This window comes from Falco peregrinus, chromosome 7 (genome assembly GCF_023634155.1).
Source record: "Falco peregrinus isolate bFalPer1 chromosome 7, bFalPer1.pri, whole genome shotgun sequence".
Lineage (NCBI taxonomy): Eukaryota > Metazoa > Chordata > Aves > Falconiformes > Falconidae > Falco > Falco peregrinus.
The window spans coordinates 41616837-41631226 of record NC_073727.1 but is presented as its reverse complement, the minus strand read 5'-3'; the positions used below and the strand labels follow the sequence as shown (position 1 = coordinate 41631226).

The following is a 14390-nucleotide window of genomic DNA, read 5'->3' as shown; positions in this document are numbered from 1 at the left end:
TAAGTCATTACTTACAAAAGATAGTTAAAATCACCGTGTTTTGGTTCCACTTAGCCGAATCACTTTCATATATTAACTTTTATTTTGTGTGTGTATACATATAATTATATATACAAACATATACATTATCTTACATACACATGCACATACACGAGTGCATGTATGTACATATGCATACATACACCATACATGCCTATATACTCTCACACTATACAGACACTCGTGTACATCTGCAATATATGGGATCATCCCATTTGAAATTGAAGGTTTATGTTTTCATCTTAAACCCGATCCTTACTACATAATCGTAGTAGTGTTTTTCTCTTTGCAACATGGCATTTTTCCAGTAGCTTCTGAACAGGAGGTTGTGCATCCTTATGTTTGGAGACCCCCTGAGGTACGTGGAGGGAGACCAGTGCTGAAGGCAGAGCCCTCCGGGGGCAGGAGAGCACAGAACAGGGCAGCAGAGTGTGGTAGATGAGAAGGCAGATGATGGAGAACACTCTAGGAATTTCTGATTGCTGTGACTTCGCTGGTGGTTGGATTGTGTCCTTCAGTGGTGGGCAGTCTCTCAGGCTGCTTCTTGTGTACTGTTGCATTTAGGCTGGATACTAGGTTTATAGTGAAAAAGAAGCCCCCCCCCCCCCCCCCCCCCCCTTCCCCCTTCTGTTTTCTGCCACATATATTTTGAAGATAAATAATTACCTGTTATCAGGTGTTTGGCAGCTTGGACCTTGTAGTCTTTATTTGCCTTATTTTCCCCATAAAAGTGTCACAGGATATTTTAATTATCTGTTCATAGGATTGCTTGAGAGACTTCCCTTAGTGATGAGACAGTTCAACAAAAAAATCTCAAGATAATGGCTTTTCCACTTACATTTCTCAAATGTTCCTTCAAATGGAAGTGAAAGAATTATAAAAATCTTGTATGTAGTTTAGATTCCCAAGTGATATGATACAGAGGCTTTGTTGTAAGTATTGCACAGATGTGTTGTAAAGGGTAAAAGTGTAACTGAGTTTGTGGGAATCTGTAAAGGTGTTAAATATTTTGTAGGTAGCCAGCTTTTAGCGTGTAAGAGTTGTGTTCCATATGTATTTGTACTTAACCAGCTTCTGTTTTGGAGTGGAAAAGCACGTGTTTTCATCAGCATACCAAGGGTACTGACAGTGAGGCCAGTTCAGTTTGCATCTGTCCCTTTGCTTTAAATTTTGAACTTTAAATGAATAAAACCAACACAACAGATACAGCTCTTTTAAACATATTGAGGTCATATTTGGATGCAAAGCATACTGCAGAGAACGTACTTTCTCACCTCAAACCATGGCAGAGATGGTTTAATACCGATCTTCAACTAACAGAACAGTAAGATGTAACTACTTGAAGATTAATTCTCAGGACATGGATGGGTGTGTGAAAACACTGCTGTCCCTTATATTCTCTGTTCTTTAACAGGCACTGTATTGCAATAGGCAGCCATATATGTATGAAAAATGTCTACTGCAATACTCTGTGCTGGTGCTGAATGGTTGCATATCTGGGCCGCATGCTATGGTTGTGCCATGTGGTAATTGTCTCAGTACAGTCAAAAGTACAAATTGTGGGTGCATTTCTTTAGTTTTAAGGTGTGGTGCTAAAAATAATTGGCCAAGCTTATTCTGAATGGGTGTAGGACTTTATGGTCACATTTCAGAAAACTGAATGGCTTGCTTAGATGCTGTTTAGGATGCTGTGCACAATGGAAGCGTTCTTAGAGTACTCTGAAGGTTTTGTTCCTACTTTCTTTCTCTCAGACTGTCATGGCCTACACCCATCACTGTGTATCATATGGGCTGGATTCTGATCCAGCACCCACATTTTTAAAAGGCAGATTCTGATTGCTTTACTCCGATTGAGCCAATCCAAACTGTCTTTGGTAAAGTTAATGCTTCTTCAGTTTGGTGCAGAGTTAGAATCTGATTTTCTCCCGCAGATTATGTATTGTGTACTGCAAATTGTTGCCAACACCAAAGACTCATTTGTCTGCTTTTCTAATATTGAAGAGTCCTGATGATTAGTGCCAGACTGACAACCTTCAGGATTAAGCCTTCAAGCTAATGTCAGAACAAGAGGCAGTAGAGGTATCTTCATGGTAACTGGGCAGTGAATCTTCAAGATAAGCTGTCTTTGAAAAATTTACCTCTAAAAGAAAGGGTAGAAAACAACAAAACTAGTTCATGTTTTTAAAAGTATATCCAAAATGTTTAGTTTATAAATAATTAAAAATACTATCTTTGACCTTCTTTTAGTAAAATGAGCAGTTTTGGCAAGCCGGTGGTGTTGCATATGTCCCGTGAAATACATGATTTATTAGGAGTCCTGGATACAAACGTGGATCCCTAGTTTCAGCTCTGAATTACTAGAGCTGAAAGGCTGGCTTCAGTTCCCGGTGTGACCACAGGGTGGTTATTGCAGAAACGTGGCAAAAATACTCTTCAACTACTGATGGCGGTATGAGATGAAAATGCAGAAAAGCATTTTCCAAACTCTTTGTAACCTTCTAAATTGAATTTTGTTGAATTAAGTGCCTCTATTTGAAAATCAGCATCTATCAAGTAGAGCACTGCTACCCAAGCAGTCTTACTCAGTGTACAGTGGAAAAGTCTAGTGTCCTGGACACCAGAGGTTGTTGCTGGGACTGACTGTATTTATCACTGTGTTTTGACATGTTGTTCAGAGACTAACTAAAATGGGTCTAGAATGTGTCTCATGAGTGAGAGTGTACTGTAAGCCCGTGCATCCCTCTGTTCCAGGGGAGGATCAGCTATAACCAAACCATTTCCTATGGATTGTTGCTCAGATTGCTTTTTAGAGCTTCCAGTGGGTGGAGACTCTGAAACCTCCTGGGTAGTCTCATTTGCATTCCTAATGATGCTTTCCATTAAGAAAGTCTTTCTAGTTTTTAACTTAAGAAGGTAGCATGGTGGGTAGAGTGGCAATCCAGGTTCTCCCTACACTTGCCAGGTAAATATACTGATGATTTACTTAGTCAGATGGACAAAATGCTGAACTCCCACTGCCACTTTACTTTTTTCCTTGAGCTGGGCCCTTATCTGCTTCAGAAAGGCAGGGACGAAATTGGAAAGAAGCATCTGTATTCACTTTGCTGGATTGTCAGCCATATCTGACAAGGGAATCCTGTAGTTTTACACTCCGCTTGTGCCCCAGATGCATTCACAAAACATGTTCTACTCAATGGGATCCAAAAATATGTAAGACTTGATTTCCAGATGCTTGGAGAAGTATAGGCTGTAGCGAGAGCTTTGTGCATTTCTATATTGTAGTGATATTCTTACACAAGCTGTAGAAGAAAAACAAGAGCAGCATGGCTCCTGAGCAAATGTTGTTTCTAGTCACATACAATCCTTTGCAGCTGAGCCTGGTAACACGCTGCTTAGCTGTTTTGCTATGCAAGTGCAGAGAACGCTGTTAGCAATAAAGCCACTGCTGGTTTCTCCTCCAAAACCTCCCTCCTTGCAGTGCATTGGAAATGACTGAACTTTGGCCCTCAATCTGCTGACACCCTGAGGGAGTGTAAATGTAATGACGTCTTTGCTTGTTTCAGCTGCACAACAGGAAACGCTCATGGCCTCCCCTTCTTCCTGCTCTGAGAAAGTGCTGCCTTTTTAATTTTTTTTTTTTTAATATTTTTTTTTCTCTCCCTTCCCCTGCAGTCGAGCAGGCTGAGACCTAGTTTCAGGTCTGGGCTCGGCAGCCAGCCGGTGCTCGCACAGGGCCCCCATTGCTGCTGCCTCTTCTCCGGGGCAGCCAGTCGCCTCTGTATTGCTCTGCTGTGGTGGTGATGCTAGAAATATGAGCATTTTGATTTTTATGGGGTTTTTTTTCCACCTGGAGAAGTGACTGAGAAGAGAATACAGTTATGTGGCAATGGCTTGCTCCAGGGAGCATGTCACTGGATACAGCTCAGCTGCAAAGACCAGGATGGTCAGGTGATGACTTGCCTTGGGGAGACCACATCACTTGCATAATATAGAGGACACACTGTCAGGTGGGCATTGAAGGATCCTGGAATGTGGTCCCAATAGTGCTGAATAATGCTGAATATACAGGGCCTGAACAGATTTCTTTGCTTTGCTGTAATACAGAAGCTTGCTTCTTGCAGAGAGCATTGACAGGAAACCTGTTTAACCCTCTCCGGCTGCTGCTTTTACACTTCGTAACCAAAACAGGGGCATGAGTAAGAACGGTTATCTGAGAAACATGAGCATTTTGCAGCTAACTCGAGGAGAATTTCGTCTCATCAAAGTCATCCAAAACATTAAAGCAATACTGCGTTCTTGCAAGTGAAATTGATTCAATATTCAACTGTAATTCTCTAATGGTTTGGGGGGGCGGGTCACTCTCAAAATGTATATGCACTAGGGATTTTGCATCTTGTGGCATGAGAAAAAGCACTGAGTAGTCTAGAGTACGGTATCCTGAATTTGAAAGATTTAATTAACTTTGAATGTAAACAGTGCTGGTGCAGTTGCTTATTCATTTGTTTAATGTTGCATAGGCATATTATCAGGGGAGCAGCTTTTGACTGTGTTCTGTAAGAAGCAAGTTCTGGATTTACTTCATTAATCTATCACACTACCTAGCTAAATAACTTGTTTTTAACAAGCTGGAGTTATGTAATGTGAATCGTGCCTGGTAAGATGCTTGTACGCAGGGCAAAGCAAGATAGGCAAAGAAATAATGGCACTCAACCTTTTGTGGAATAGGATATGACTGGGTTTTGAAATAAATACTGTGTGTCGATACTCTCAGCCATACAGACAAGGTCTAGCTATTCATTATGAGGATGTGTCTTAAAATAAAGTCTTGGGTTGGGAATGTTTAACAGACAGAAGAGTGAATTTGCTCAGGCATGTGCAGTCCTTGGAGGATTTTGTATATATGCATGCCAAATTCCACCCCTCACTCCTCACACCCCCCCCCACCCCCCCTGTTGTTTTCCCTTTGAAAAAGCACTGTAGAATAATAAATGGGAAAATTCTCTTAAATGGGACTGACTTCACATATAAAAGAGAATAACTTGATGAGCTGTGATTGCCCCTGTAAAGTGTCATGTAAATCTCTTCTTCTAAATCTGCCCCTATAGGGTCATTAGGCATGTATACAATACAATAGTCCTCTGTCTCAAGAGAGTTTACAGCCAGCTTATGGAAAGGGGAAGCAAGAGATTATATGAATGAATTAGAATAAAAGCAATTGATTTTAAGTTAAATCTTCCTTTAATAATATTTCCTTGAGAATTTTCATTGCTGTTATTCAGTCCTGATCTTCAAAGTCATGCAGAGTTGTTAATCCTGGGATGACTTTTTGCTTTAGTGGCATGGATACAAATATTAAATAATGCTAGGAAATAAAAGTGTGAGGATAACAGGTCTTTAGGAAAGGAGTGGGAATAATGACTTCTTGGAAAGAAATGGTTTAAACTGCTCCCGAATTTCCCTTCAGACTGTCCTACTCACTCTCATTTTGACCAAATAAAGTCTGTATTCTTCCTTCCTTCATGCATAAATTCAATAGCTGTAGTCTGTGGCGTAGGGCTATTAACTGCTGTATTTTGAGATTTTATTGTTACCAACAACAAATATTCAAAAATGAGTGCTGATATTTATGGTCATCTCTTATATACTACCATATGTGCACAGTGGCAGATTATGCATTGGTACAGACAACAGCTGAGATGTTATAATGAGAAACAGTTACATCTGTAAGCTGCTTCTGTAGCTATAGCACCGTTTCTGATAGCAGCATGGAGAGGAGGAGATGAGCAAGCACAGACGGAAACATGTATTTTCTCACACGAGGCCATTCAGGTCATGGCCAAGGGATGTCAAAAAGGCACTGTAAGGAAGTAGACAGTGTTGCTCTCAGTATGTCCTTATTTTCCAAACAAATGCAGGATTTCTTTTGGACTGTCCATGCAACATCCTTCAGAAGGAACTTGCTTTTTTATGAAAACTTACAAGAAATTTCAGTGTTCAGGAGAATTTTCATTTATTATACTGGATTGAGTTAGTTCTGTGTCGTCATGTGTTACTGGTACAGCTGCAGAAGCTTGGAGCTGGGGGTCTACGTAGTGGCATGTGAGGACACCAAGGTCTTGTAGGTGGAGAAAGATCTTTTCCTGAATCTGCATGATGATAACCAAATACAGGGTTCAACAAATGCTTGTATTTGTATCATCTCCAGTACTCTTTACTTCAGACTCTGTAGTGGTTTTTGGCTAACTAAAGTTATGTTCTTTCTGCAACTCCATAATTTTCTTAATGCAGATGAATGTTATGTAAGGACGTCATAAAATTGTTGAAATATTTGTGCACACTATCAATAGTAGCATGGGCTCAATTTTCTGATGTGGTTATTTAGGAGGGTTTGAGTGTACTTTACTTGAATTTCCCTTACTCTTTTTGATGAGAAGTCCTTGTGGTTTTGTTAAGAGCTGAGACTTGTAAGGTCAGGGGTAGGTGGGAGCACTGTGGGGCCCATGGGGAGCGTTCACCCCACGTTTCTGTAGAGCCTATGAGATGGGCATAGCTGCAAGGGGGGTTGTGGCTGCCTGCTGCATTGTGTTACGGTGAAAGCCTGTGCACCTTTGCTGGGGTGTGAACAGGGGTGTCCTGAGGGCTGCCGGGGTGTGAGCTGTGGCTGTGTGAGCACAGGCTGGAGCCATGGCAGGTGGGCACAGCTGGGCTCAGCTGGGCTCAGTGCCTGTGAGTAGCGAGGGTTGCTCGCCATCATGGGCTGGCCTTTATTTCTGGTGGAATTTCTGTTGAAATAAGCGTGATCTGAGTGAGCAGAGTAGGGCAAGTATGTGGCTGCCAGATGAAAGACAGTAATTGCCACGAGTGGCACTGATGCACGGGCAGGAAGGGGATGTATCTGTGTGTGTGCAGGTGATGGCTTGGTCAGGAGTAAACTCTCACATCCTGAGGTCCTCGAATAGATCTTCAGAGGTTAGTAGTCCTGGTCATAAGGCTCCGCAGAGAGGGATTCTTGCCCTGCAGGTTGCTATACACAATTGTTACGTCCCCCTTGATTTGTTAAAAGCCCATGTGTCTTGTTGTTCAAATCCTTAAGTGTCTTCAGGTTATTGAGTTGTTCCCATATTGCAGCAAAACTTGAAATAATTACCAACTCAGATTCACCATTTCTGCCAGTTAAAAAAAGGTGAAATTTAATTTACACTAATTATTTAACTACATAAGATGCTCAGCGTGAAAATGACTAGGTGCAAATTAAGATTAAATAAGTAAAGGAGAAAAATATGCTGTGCATTATTTTTCATATTTAATGTTCTGTTTGTATTTCATTACCAGTCCATCTGCAAGAAGACTTCTTTTAGCAGATTGAAGCATTTTTTCAAGAAAAAAACATAGTGTACAGTTAGACTAATAAAACCAAAATTTTAGTCTGAATAGATTAAGATGGGAGGGTTTTAATAAAATCTTCTCATTATTGCAGGCTTACTTTCTCAACTCTGGTTACACTATGTGTATGGTATAATCTTTAGAGCTGTGCAGTGGCCATGCTTTCTCCAGGTTGTGTTGCTGAAACACATTTTGTAGCCTCCCCAAAGCCATTGTGTGTGTGAAATCAGCCTCTAGGTAATACTGAAATTCATATAATGCATAACCTGAGTGGGTTACATGGTCTTGGCTTCTTGTCACAGGAATGGATTTGAGAGTGTTCCCCTGTAGTTGTGCTTGCTGCAGTCCTGCTACCCCACAGCCTGTCCCCTGTGAATGTGCCGTTGCTTTGGGAGCAACGGATCATGAGTCATGGTGGCTCTGCTGTTTGCGGGGATGAGAAGTAAAAGCTTTTGTGTTATTGTAGACAAGACTAGCGGTGGGGGTGGGTTGAATGCGCTGCCAGTCTTACCAAGGTGAATTCAACACCGTAGCAGTGTTGCCATGGTACGTTTTTTTGGAAGCACCAATACCATACAACACCCTTCTGTATTGTAGAGAACTTGTTTCACCATCCAAAAATGTGTGTGCTGTCTTTCTTTACCTCAGCTGACCCTGGCTTTGAACCTTCCCAAACTTTGGAGATGTCTGGAGCGAGACTGCTTTGTGAATGGAATTTGTTTTTCTAAGTGCGGCATGAAAGATTTGGTTTATCTGCATAGAGCATGCTTGCTCAAGCAGTTGCTTTCCACGGTGCAGCGCTTGTAGATTAAAATCCTTTGTTGTGGTCATGCCAGTTCAGTTCCTTCTGCAGCAAGTCCATTTTGCTTGCAAGTGTGCTGCAGTAAGGTGCCTGGTTTCATTAGTGAGAAAGAAATTTTTTTCGTTTCCGCTGATGTGTCATTCTTGTGGATTCAAAATGGTAATGACAATTTTGTGTAACCATTTTTCAAAGATACTTTGAAAACTGGAATAACACTCCATGCTTCAATGTATATTTTATTTCACCTGTAAAACTGCTTTTACTGCATGCGTTTGCACTTGGAACTTGAACACTTTGCATCAAAACTAGAAGTGTCATATGTATGGAGTAGGTCATTTATGGTGACATATTTTACTGTCTGTGATGTGTGGTCACACAAGCTCAACAGTACGCAGCTGACTTGATATATTTACTTTATTCTCTACCTAAGGAAATACGGTCTAGTGACTAGTAGGCTAGGCGGGAACTTAATACCCATAGGTTCAATTCCTGGTTCTGCTGCACGGTTCATGAGTTTAGGGTAAGATTCACAACACCTTACTGATTTTCATGTGAATTATATTCATAAATATGACTTAGGCATAAAAATACCATTATTGTGCAGTATTCTCTTTATGTCAGTTCCACTTCCTTATTTTATGGAGATATCCTGTAGACAGATGCTGTGTTCTGCTGTCAGTCCATAGGGAGCCAATAGGAGTTTTGTGCTAAAACTGTGGGATTTGAACCTTTTTTTTTTTTTTTCATTTGTGTATCTGTTTTTAAGTGCCCACTCTCAGAGTGATCAGTTGTTGTGCTATTTACTATGACCACGTCTGCTCATAGTATTTATGCTGTTAAAGGTCATACAGGTCATTGCAGAAGTCAGGGTACCCGCTGCTTTGGAGTCCAGTTCTGTCTCCTAAAGAACGAAAATAGCCTGGCTAAGGTACAGTCAGCAGCTAAGGCATTAGCGAAGGGCAGAATGCATAGACCTGGATCCAATTGTTGAATGCTGTGTTTAGAAAAAGAAAGAGTTAAATTTCCTCCCAAACAAACTGGTAAAATTCAAGGTGGAAATCTGTAAATTTTTTTTTTATAATTGACGTTGTATTGCAGTGAGTGTTAGAGTGAGTACCAGCTTTGCAGAGCAGAGGGAAGAGGTACTTCTGTTGAGTGGGTACATGCAGAACCTGCCAGTTTTAAGAGTAAAGCTGTATGCAACTGTGAAAGTTGTGTTTTGAAGTACCCGGGCAGTTCAAAGGGTAACTGCCAAAGCGACGGCTTAAGACAGCTGCTGGGAGCACTACAAAATGTTTTGGGGTCTACAAGGGACACGAGTGCTTCCTAAACCAGCAGAGTGCCTGCAGGGACACTCGGCCTCACCTGCGCTAAACCTTTGGGAGGTGTGAATCAGCTCACTGTCACTGGCAGCCCAAAAGTCCCCACAATTTATGCCAGGTGATGTTGCGTAGTTGCTCTGTTTCCCTCCTGATCCGGGATGTTGTGACTGAGCTCTGTAAATGTCTGTGGGGGAATGGGAGGCGGTGGTGGGAGTGTTGAGGAGACCTGCGGATGGGGCTGGTTTTATACTACGTGTAACCTTTACCACACCCACTCGTTAGCAACGCGCACTTTTCACTGACAGGCATTTCTGAAGAAAATGTTAATCATCATTGCTACGTGTGCAGAGCTGGTAGTCTTTCACAGCCGTGGTCTGGTGGCTGGGAGCGTGCTGTGCCGCAGGACTGTGGTGCCCTGCCCGGGTTGCGGTGGTCAGGGCTGAACCTCACCGGCAAGAGAAGGCAGACCGTGAGCAGCCTTGTCTTCACTCTCTCACTGGTCTTTTTTCCTCCGTTTCCTAGTTTAAGACTTAAACAGGAAGAATTCAAGTAGTTAAAGCGATTAAACTTAATGCTTTTGATACTGCTTGTCTTGTATTTCTCTGTGCTGTCTGTGATGCTTGTGGCCTACTCAGAAGGGTGTCCTGCGTGTTTGCAGTCCTTTCTGCTTGTCGTGTCCTTTGCTGCTTGGGTACCTCCTACATGCAGCTAGGCCCATCTTGGCCAGACTGGTGAGCACATTGCTTAGCAAACAAAGAAGATGCGATGGCAGGTAGAAAATGTAATGTAGAGACAGAGTGAAAAGTGAAGGCCTTGAATACCTGCCAGATGTATCCGGTGCTTGATTAGCAAAATTCCTAAGCGAAACTTTAATTTCGGGCAGATTCCCAAGTCATAGTGAAATTACTGTGTCCTACATGTGCTCCTGAAGTTAAGTATATGCTTATATATTTTCTGAATAGAAATGACTTATTGAGCTGGAGCCAGCGTGGGGAATTTTGGGACTCCTGCTGTTCTGCTTACAGTATTTTGCAGGGGAGTTTAAGGCTGTAGAATGACACCAACTGGATCCACAGAACAATCTGCTCCTGTTCCCGTGAACTCCAAATTATTTTCCTTCTCACATGCAAAGTTGTACCAAGAGCTGCATTTAAAAACCCATCTGTTGTCCATATTATATCAATAGAAAGAAAAATTTTAGACTTCTAAAATATTCTGATTACGTGTTCCATCCTGCTGTCATCTGTCTTTCAACTACATTTCTTGTAGTTGCACTTACTTCTAGCTGCTCAAATCTTTTTCCTCCCACCAACAGATGAAACTCTGAGTGCAAAAGTAGAAGCAGAATGCTACAAAAGGGCAGTGGAAAGAAATTACTGGTTTCAAATAAGATGCTTTTGGTAGTATAAAATAAATAAATTGATACAGTGTTTTTTTTCTTATCAAATGTGGGAATAAGTAATAAATTAAAAGTTGTTTTGTCACATTTTTCATTATACAGATAGTATGTTTGAGGTATCATTAATGTCTATATGTGTTTTAATATAATCTGTGATGTGTAACAAAATACAGCAATTTTTCTTTTAACTTTTACAGCAAAATAAGGTAGTAATTCCAGTGCTGCTGGTTGTAATTCACCTGCTGCTGATCCCACTTTTCTGCGTTGCAGTGGCAGTAGCACAAGCATACTTCTTGGCAGATACACTGCTTTTCCACAGGGCAGCGAAGTTCATCTGTCTTGTTTATATTTTTTTTGGTTTGTTGTTACATTTTGGTGAAACAGCCAATAGTGACAGAACTGGAGAGACAATATTGTGTTGTTTCAGGTTTACAACCTTTTCTTTGCAACTGTAATGTCTACTCAGGGGTGTCCTGTGTGTGTGTATTTACATCTGTTACAGCATCCTGGCTTTTCTCCCACCATTTTCAAAGCAGTACCTTCTAATTGAGGGCTTCAGGATTATTCAAATACTGCACTGCGTCATGCCTGGAAAACTCCATGGGAGACACTCTGGCAATGGGAGCTTTGTAGCCTTTTCCCAGTGAGATACAGGTCACAAACTCAAACTTCTCGTCCCATGATGGTTGGATAGCTAGGCCACAGACCTCTGTTCATGGGAAATTCAGTGCTGACACCTGTCTGTTTTCTTATCAATCCTCTGTAAAGTTTCATGCTCAGTATTAGAGCAGTGTCTGCTAGCAGTTGACCAGTTTTACTCATTTGTTCCCCAGTATGAAGAAAGCGAAAGCCTTCACCACGTGCGGTTAATGATCTGCTAAACAGCTCATTTTACCAGGATTTCAGTTGCCACTACCTAAACCCTTACTGCTTTCCCTTCAACAATTTAGTATTTCCAAAGATTCACTTGAATCTTGAAACCATCCCCTTGGAAACTGCAGGTCCCTGCTGTGGAAGCGTTTGGCTGGAGTTGATCCTTAACAGATTAGTGTGTGTGGCCCAAGAGGATCCCATTGATGTCTGTTCACAGATTCCCAATTTTACAGATGTTTCTTTCTGAGATTGGGTAATGGAGGTGATGACTCAGAGGGAAGTCCTGATATGGAAGGTTTCTCCTGATACAGAAAGATTTTGAGGACAGGATTTGGGCAAGGGGATATCACACAGGGAATGACTGACAGATTTCAGACTTCAGCGAGGGAATAATTAGCACCTGAATTTAAAGGTTTGGGTCAGGGGGCAACACTGGTTTCCTTTGTCAGGACATTAAGGAGGAGTAGTTCAGTTTTAGACAAGCAGTTGGTAAGACTCCTGTTGTGACGCTGCTGGGATGTGGAAGACCTCAAGATAAAGTGTTGGTGGAAACAGTGGGTGAAAAGGACTTAAGGCAGACCACTAAAAGGAAGGTATAATGAATATACCTGTGGAGTTCTGGTACAGTAGTGTGTTGTCCACTATTTAACTGACACTTTCAAAGTCACAGACCTTTCTGTTACTGAATTTCAGTCTTGAACATTTTTGGGTAGAGAACTGTAAAGCAGTGAGTGTTTTCACAGCTCTTTCTGGGTGATGCATACTTCTGTGAAATAAACTGCATGTGCTCTTTATTGATTTGTCCCCTGAATGTAAAGGTTCAAAATTTAGAATTATGCACAGGTTACTATTTTTAAATGTGTAATAAGTACTGGGTTTAGGATGTGTAAGGAACAAACCCATGTCTGCAGTAGCAGATTTTTGTCGCAATAATACGAGACTCAGAGGAGACTATTTGGGAGTGCCCAGTGTGGAGGGACATGAAAGCAGGCAGGGGCCATGGGGGGGTGGCGGGTGGGGGCTGGGCACTCAGTCTGGAGCAGCTGTGCACTGGGCAGCGAAGCTCAACTCCAGAAACAGTTCTAGCGGGGATATCGCCCAGCTGGTGCTTTTATACATCTTGACTTACGGCACCAACATTCAAATTCAGGTCAAAGGTAGAAGAGTGGTAGGATGGAAGGTTAGTGAGGCAATGGTACATGTGTGTATTTGAGAACCTTCCCATCCCCTGGTTTTCTGCTTCAGTACTGCCCCCACGAGATGCCCTAGAAAATGCCTCAGATTTTTCCATATGCAGCAGAAATCATGAACCCCAGCTTCCTGTAAGTGCCTGTCTTTTGGATGCAGTCCCTGCTGTGTTTGGGCTGCTGTATAAAAGGAGGCGAAGGACTGACCCTTGAACTGATAGCCAGGTCGTACTGGCTTGGTCACATCCTTGCTGCTACAGCGGCCCTCCTGACAGCAGGCCTGGCTTGTGAGGAGGTGGTTGGAGTGGTTCAAAAACACACAGGAGGTGAGCTATTGAGCAGTGTGCTGCAGTGCTCAAACTTGCTTTTTTTCCCACTTTTTATTCAGCCATACAGGTGCACCTGTAGTTGTGAACTTCAGGTTTCAGCACAGTTTTGCATCTCTGTACATTTATTTTACCTGCAGATCCTGTGTTGTCTTATGAGTCAACGTGGAAGATTTTTCCTTTAGTGTGGATGCTGGCAGTCTGTCTCTTGTCTGAGCACAAGCTGGAATCAGAAGGAGCTTCTTCCAACTGAGTAATTTTCAGATTGCTACCTCTTTGTTAAATGTCTGTAGAGAAGTTATTAGGGGAAGACAGACAGACACAGGCGTGACATTACACACAGCGTGTGATTGCAGGTTTTTTTTTTTACATAGGAAACAAGGCTACAAAAGAGATCTTGGGAGGAAGGCAGAGTTTATTCCTTTAAGAATACTTCCCGGATAGGAAGCTGTGTGAAAATGATAAAATGGTGGATTTGTGTGATATACATGATTTTTTATTATGGTGACTATTATTTTCCTTGTGGTAACATCTAAAGGTTTCAGTGAAGATGTAGGCCTCCTTGTCTTTAAGTCTTCAGACACATTGAACTTGCAGTGTAAGTATTTGATAGATAAAGATGAACAGAGGAAAAAAATGTTATCACAGGGGTCAAAAACAGAGGCAGATGTGAGATGTCCTTCATGGTCAGATATGAGCAGCTAAGAGCTCAGCCTGTTTCTCAAGCCCTATGAGTTGATGGAACTCTCAGCACCATACATTGCTTAGCAGCACAGAAGTTAATCTTGCAACGCCATGTGAGCCTTTTAGCTCCATGTTAAACCTTCAGCAAACCTTTTTTCAGTGAAGCTTTTGACATACTTAAAAGTTTATTGCATGTATCTTTATGTTGTAATTCAAACCTAAATTTGTTTTGTTCTGGAGTTTAAAGGTCCCTTCTGATATAAAGCACATTGATTTTGGGAAAGATTTATGGAATAATGTCAGATGCTGCTATTTTAAAAAATGTTACTGCCTTGCAAAAGTGAATTTCTTGTTTCTTTGTCTAGTAACATATTG

General features: G+C 41.7%; 1 protein-coding gene across 5 annotated transcripts in view; it reads left to right on the top strand.

Moving 5' to 3' along the window:
* HIVEP2 (HIVEP zinc finger 2) overlaps positions 1-14390 on the top strand; it is a 145715-nt gene that overhangs the window by 14837 nt on the left and 116488 nt on the right. For 2 of the 5 annotated variants that reach the window (XM_055811230.1, XM_027796588.2), the window contains exon 1: positions 3731-4046. The exons of the other annotated variants lie outside the window; for them this stretch is intronic. The gene's annotated coding sequence lies outside the window, so the exon portion shown is untranslated. Of the gene's footprint in view, positions 1-3730; positions 4047-14390 lie in introns of those variants that run through there. 5 annotated transcript variants of the gene reach the window in all.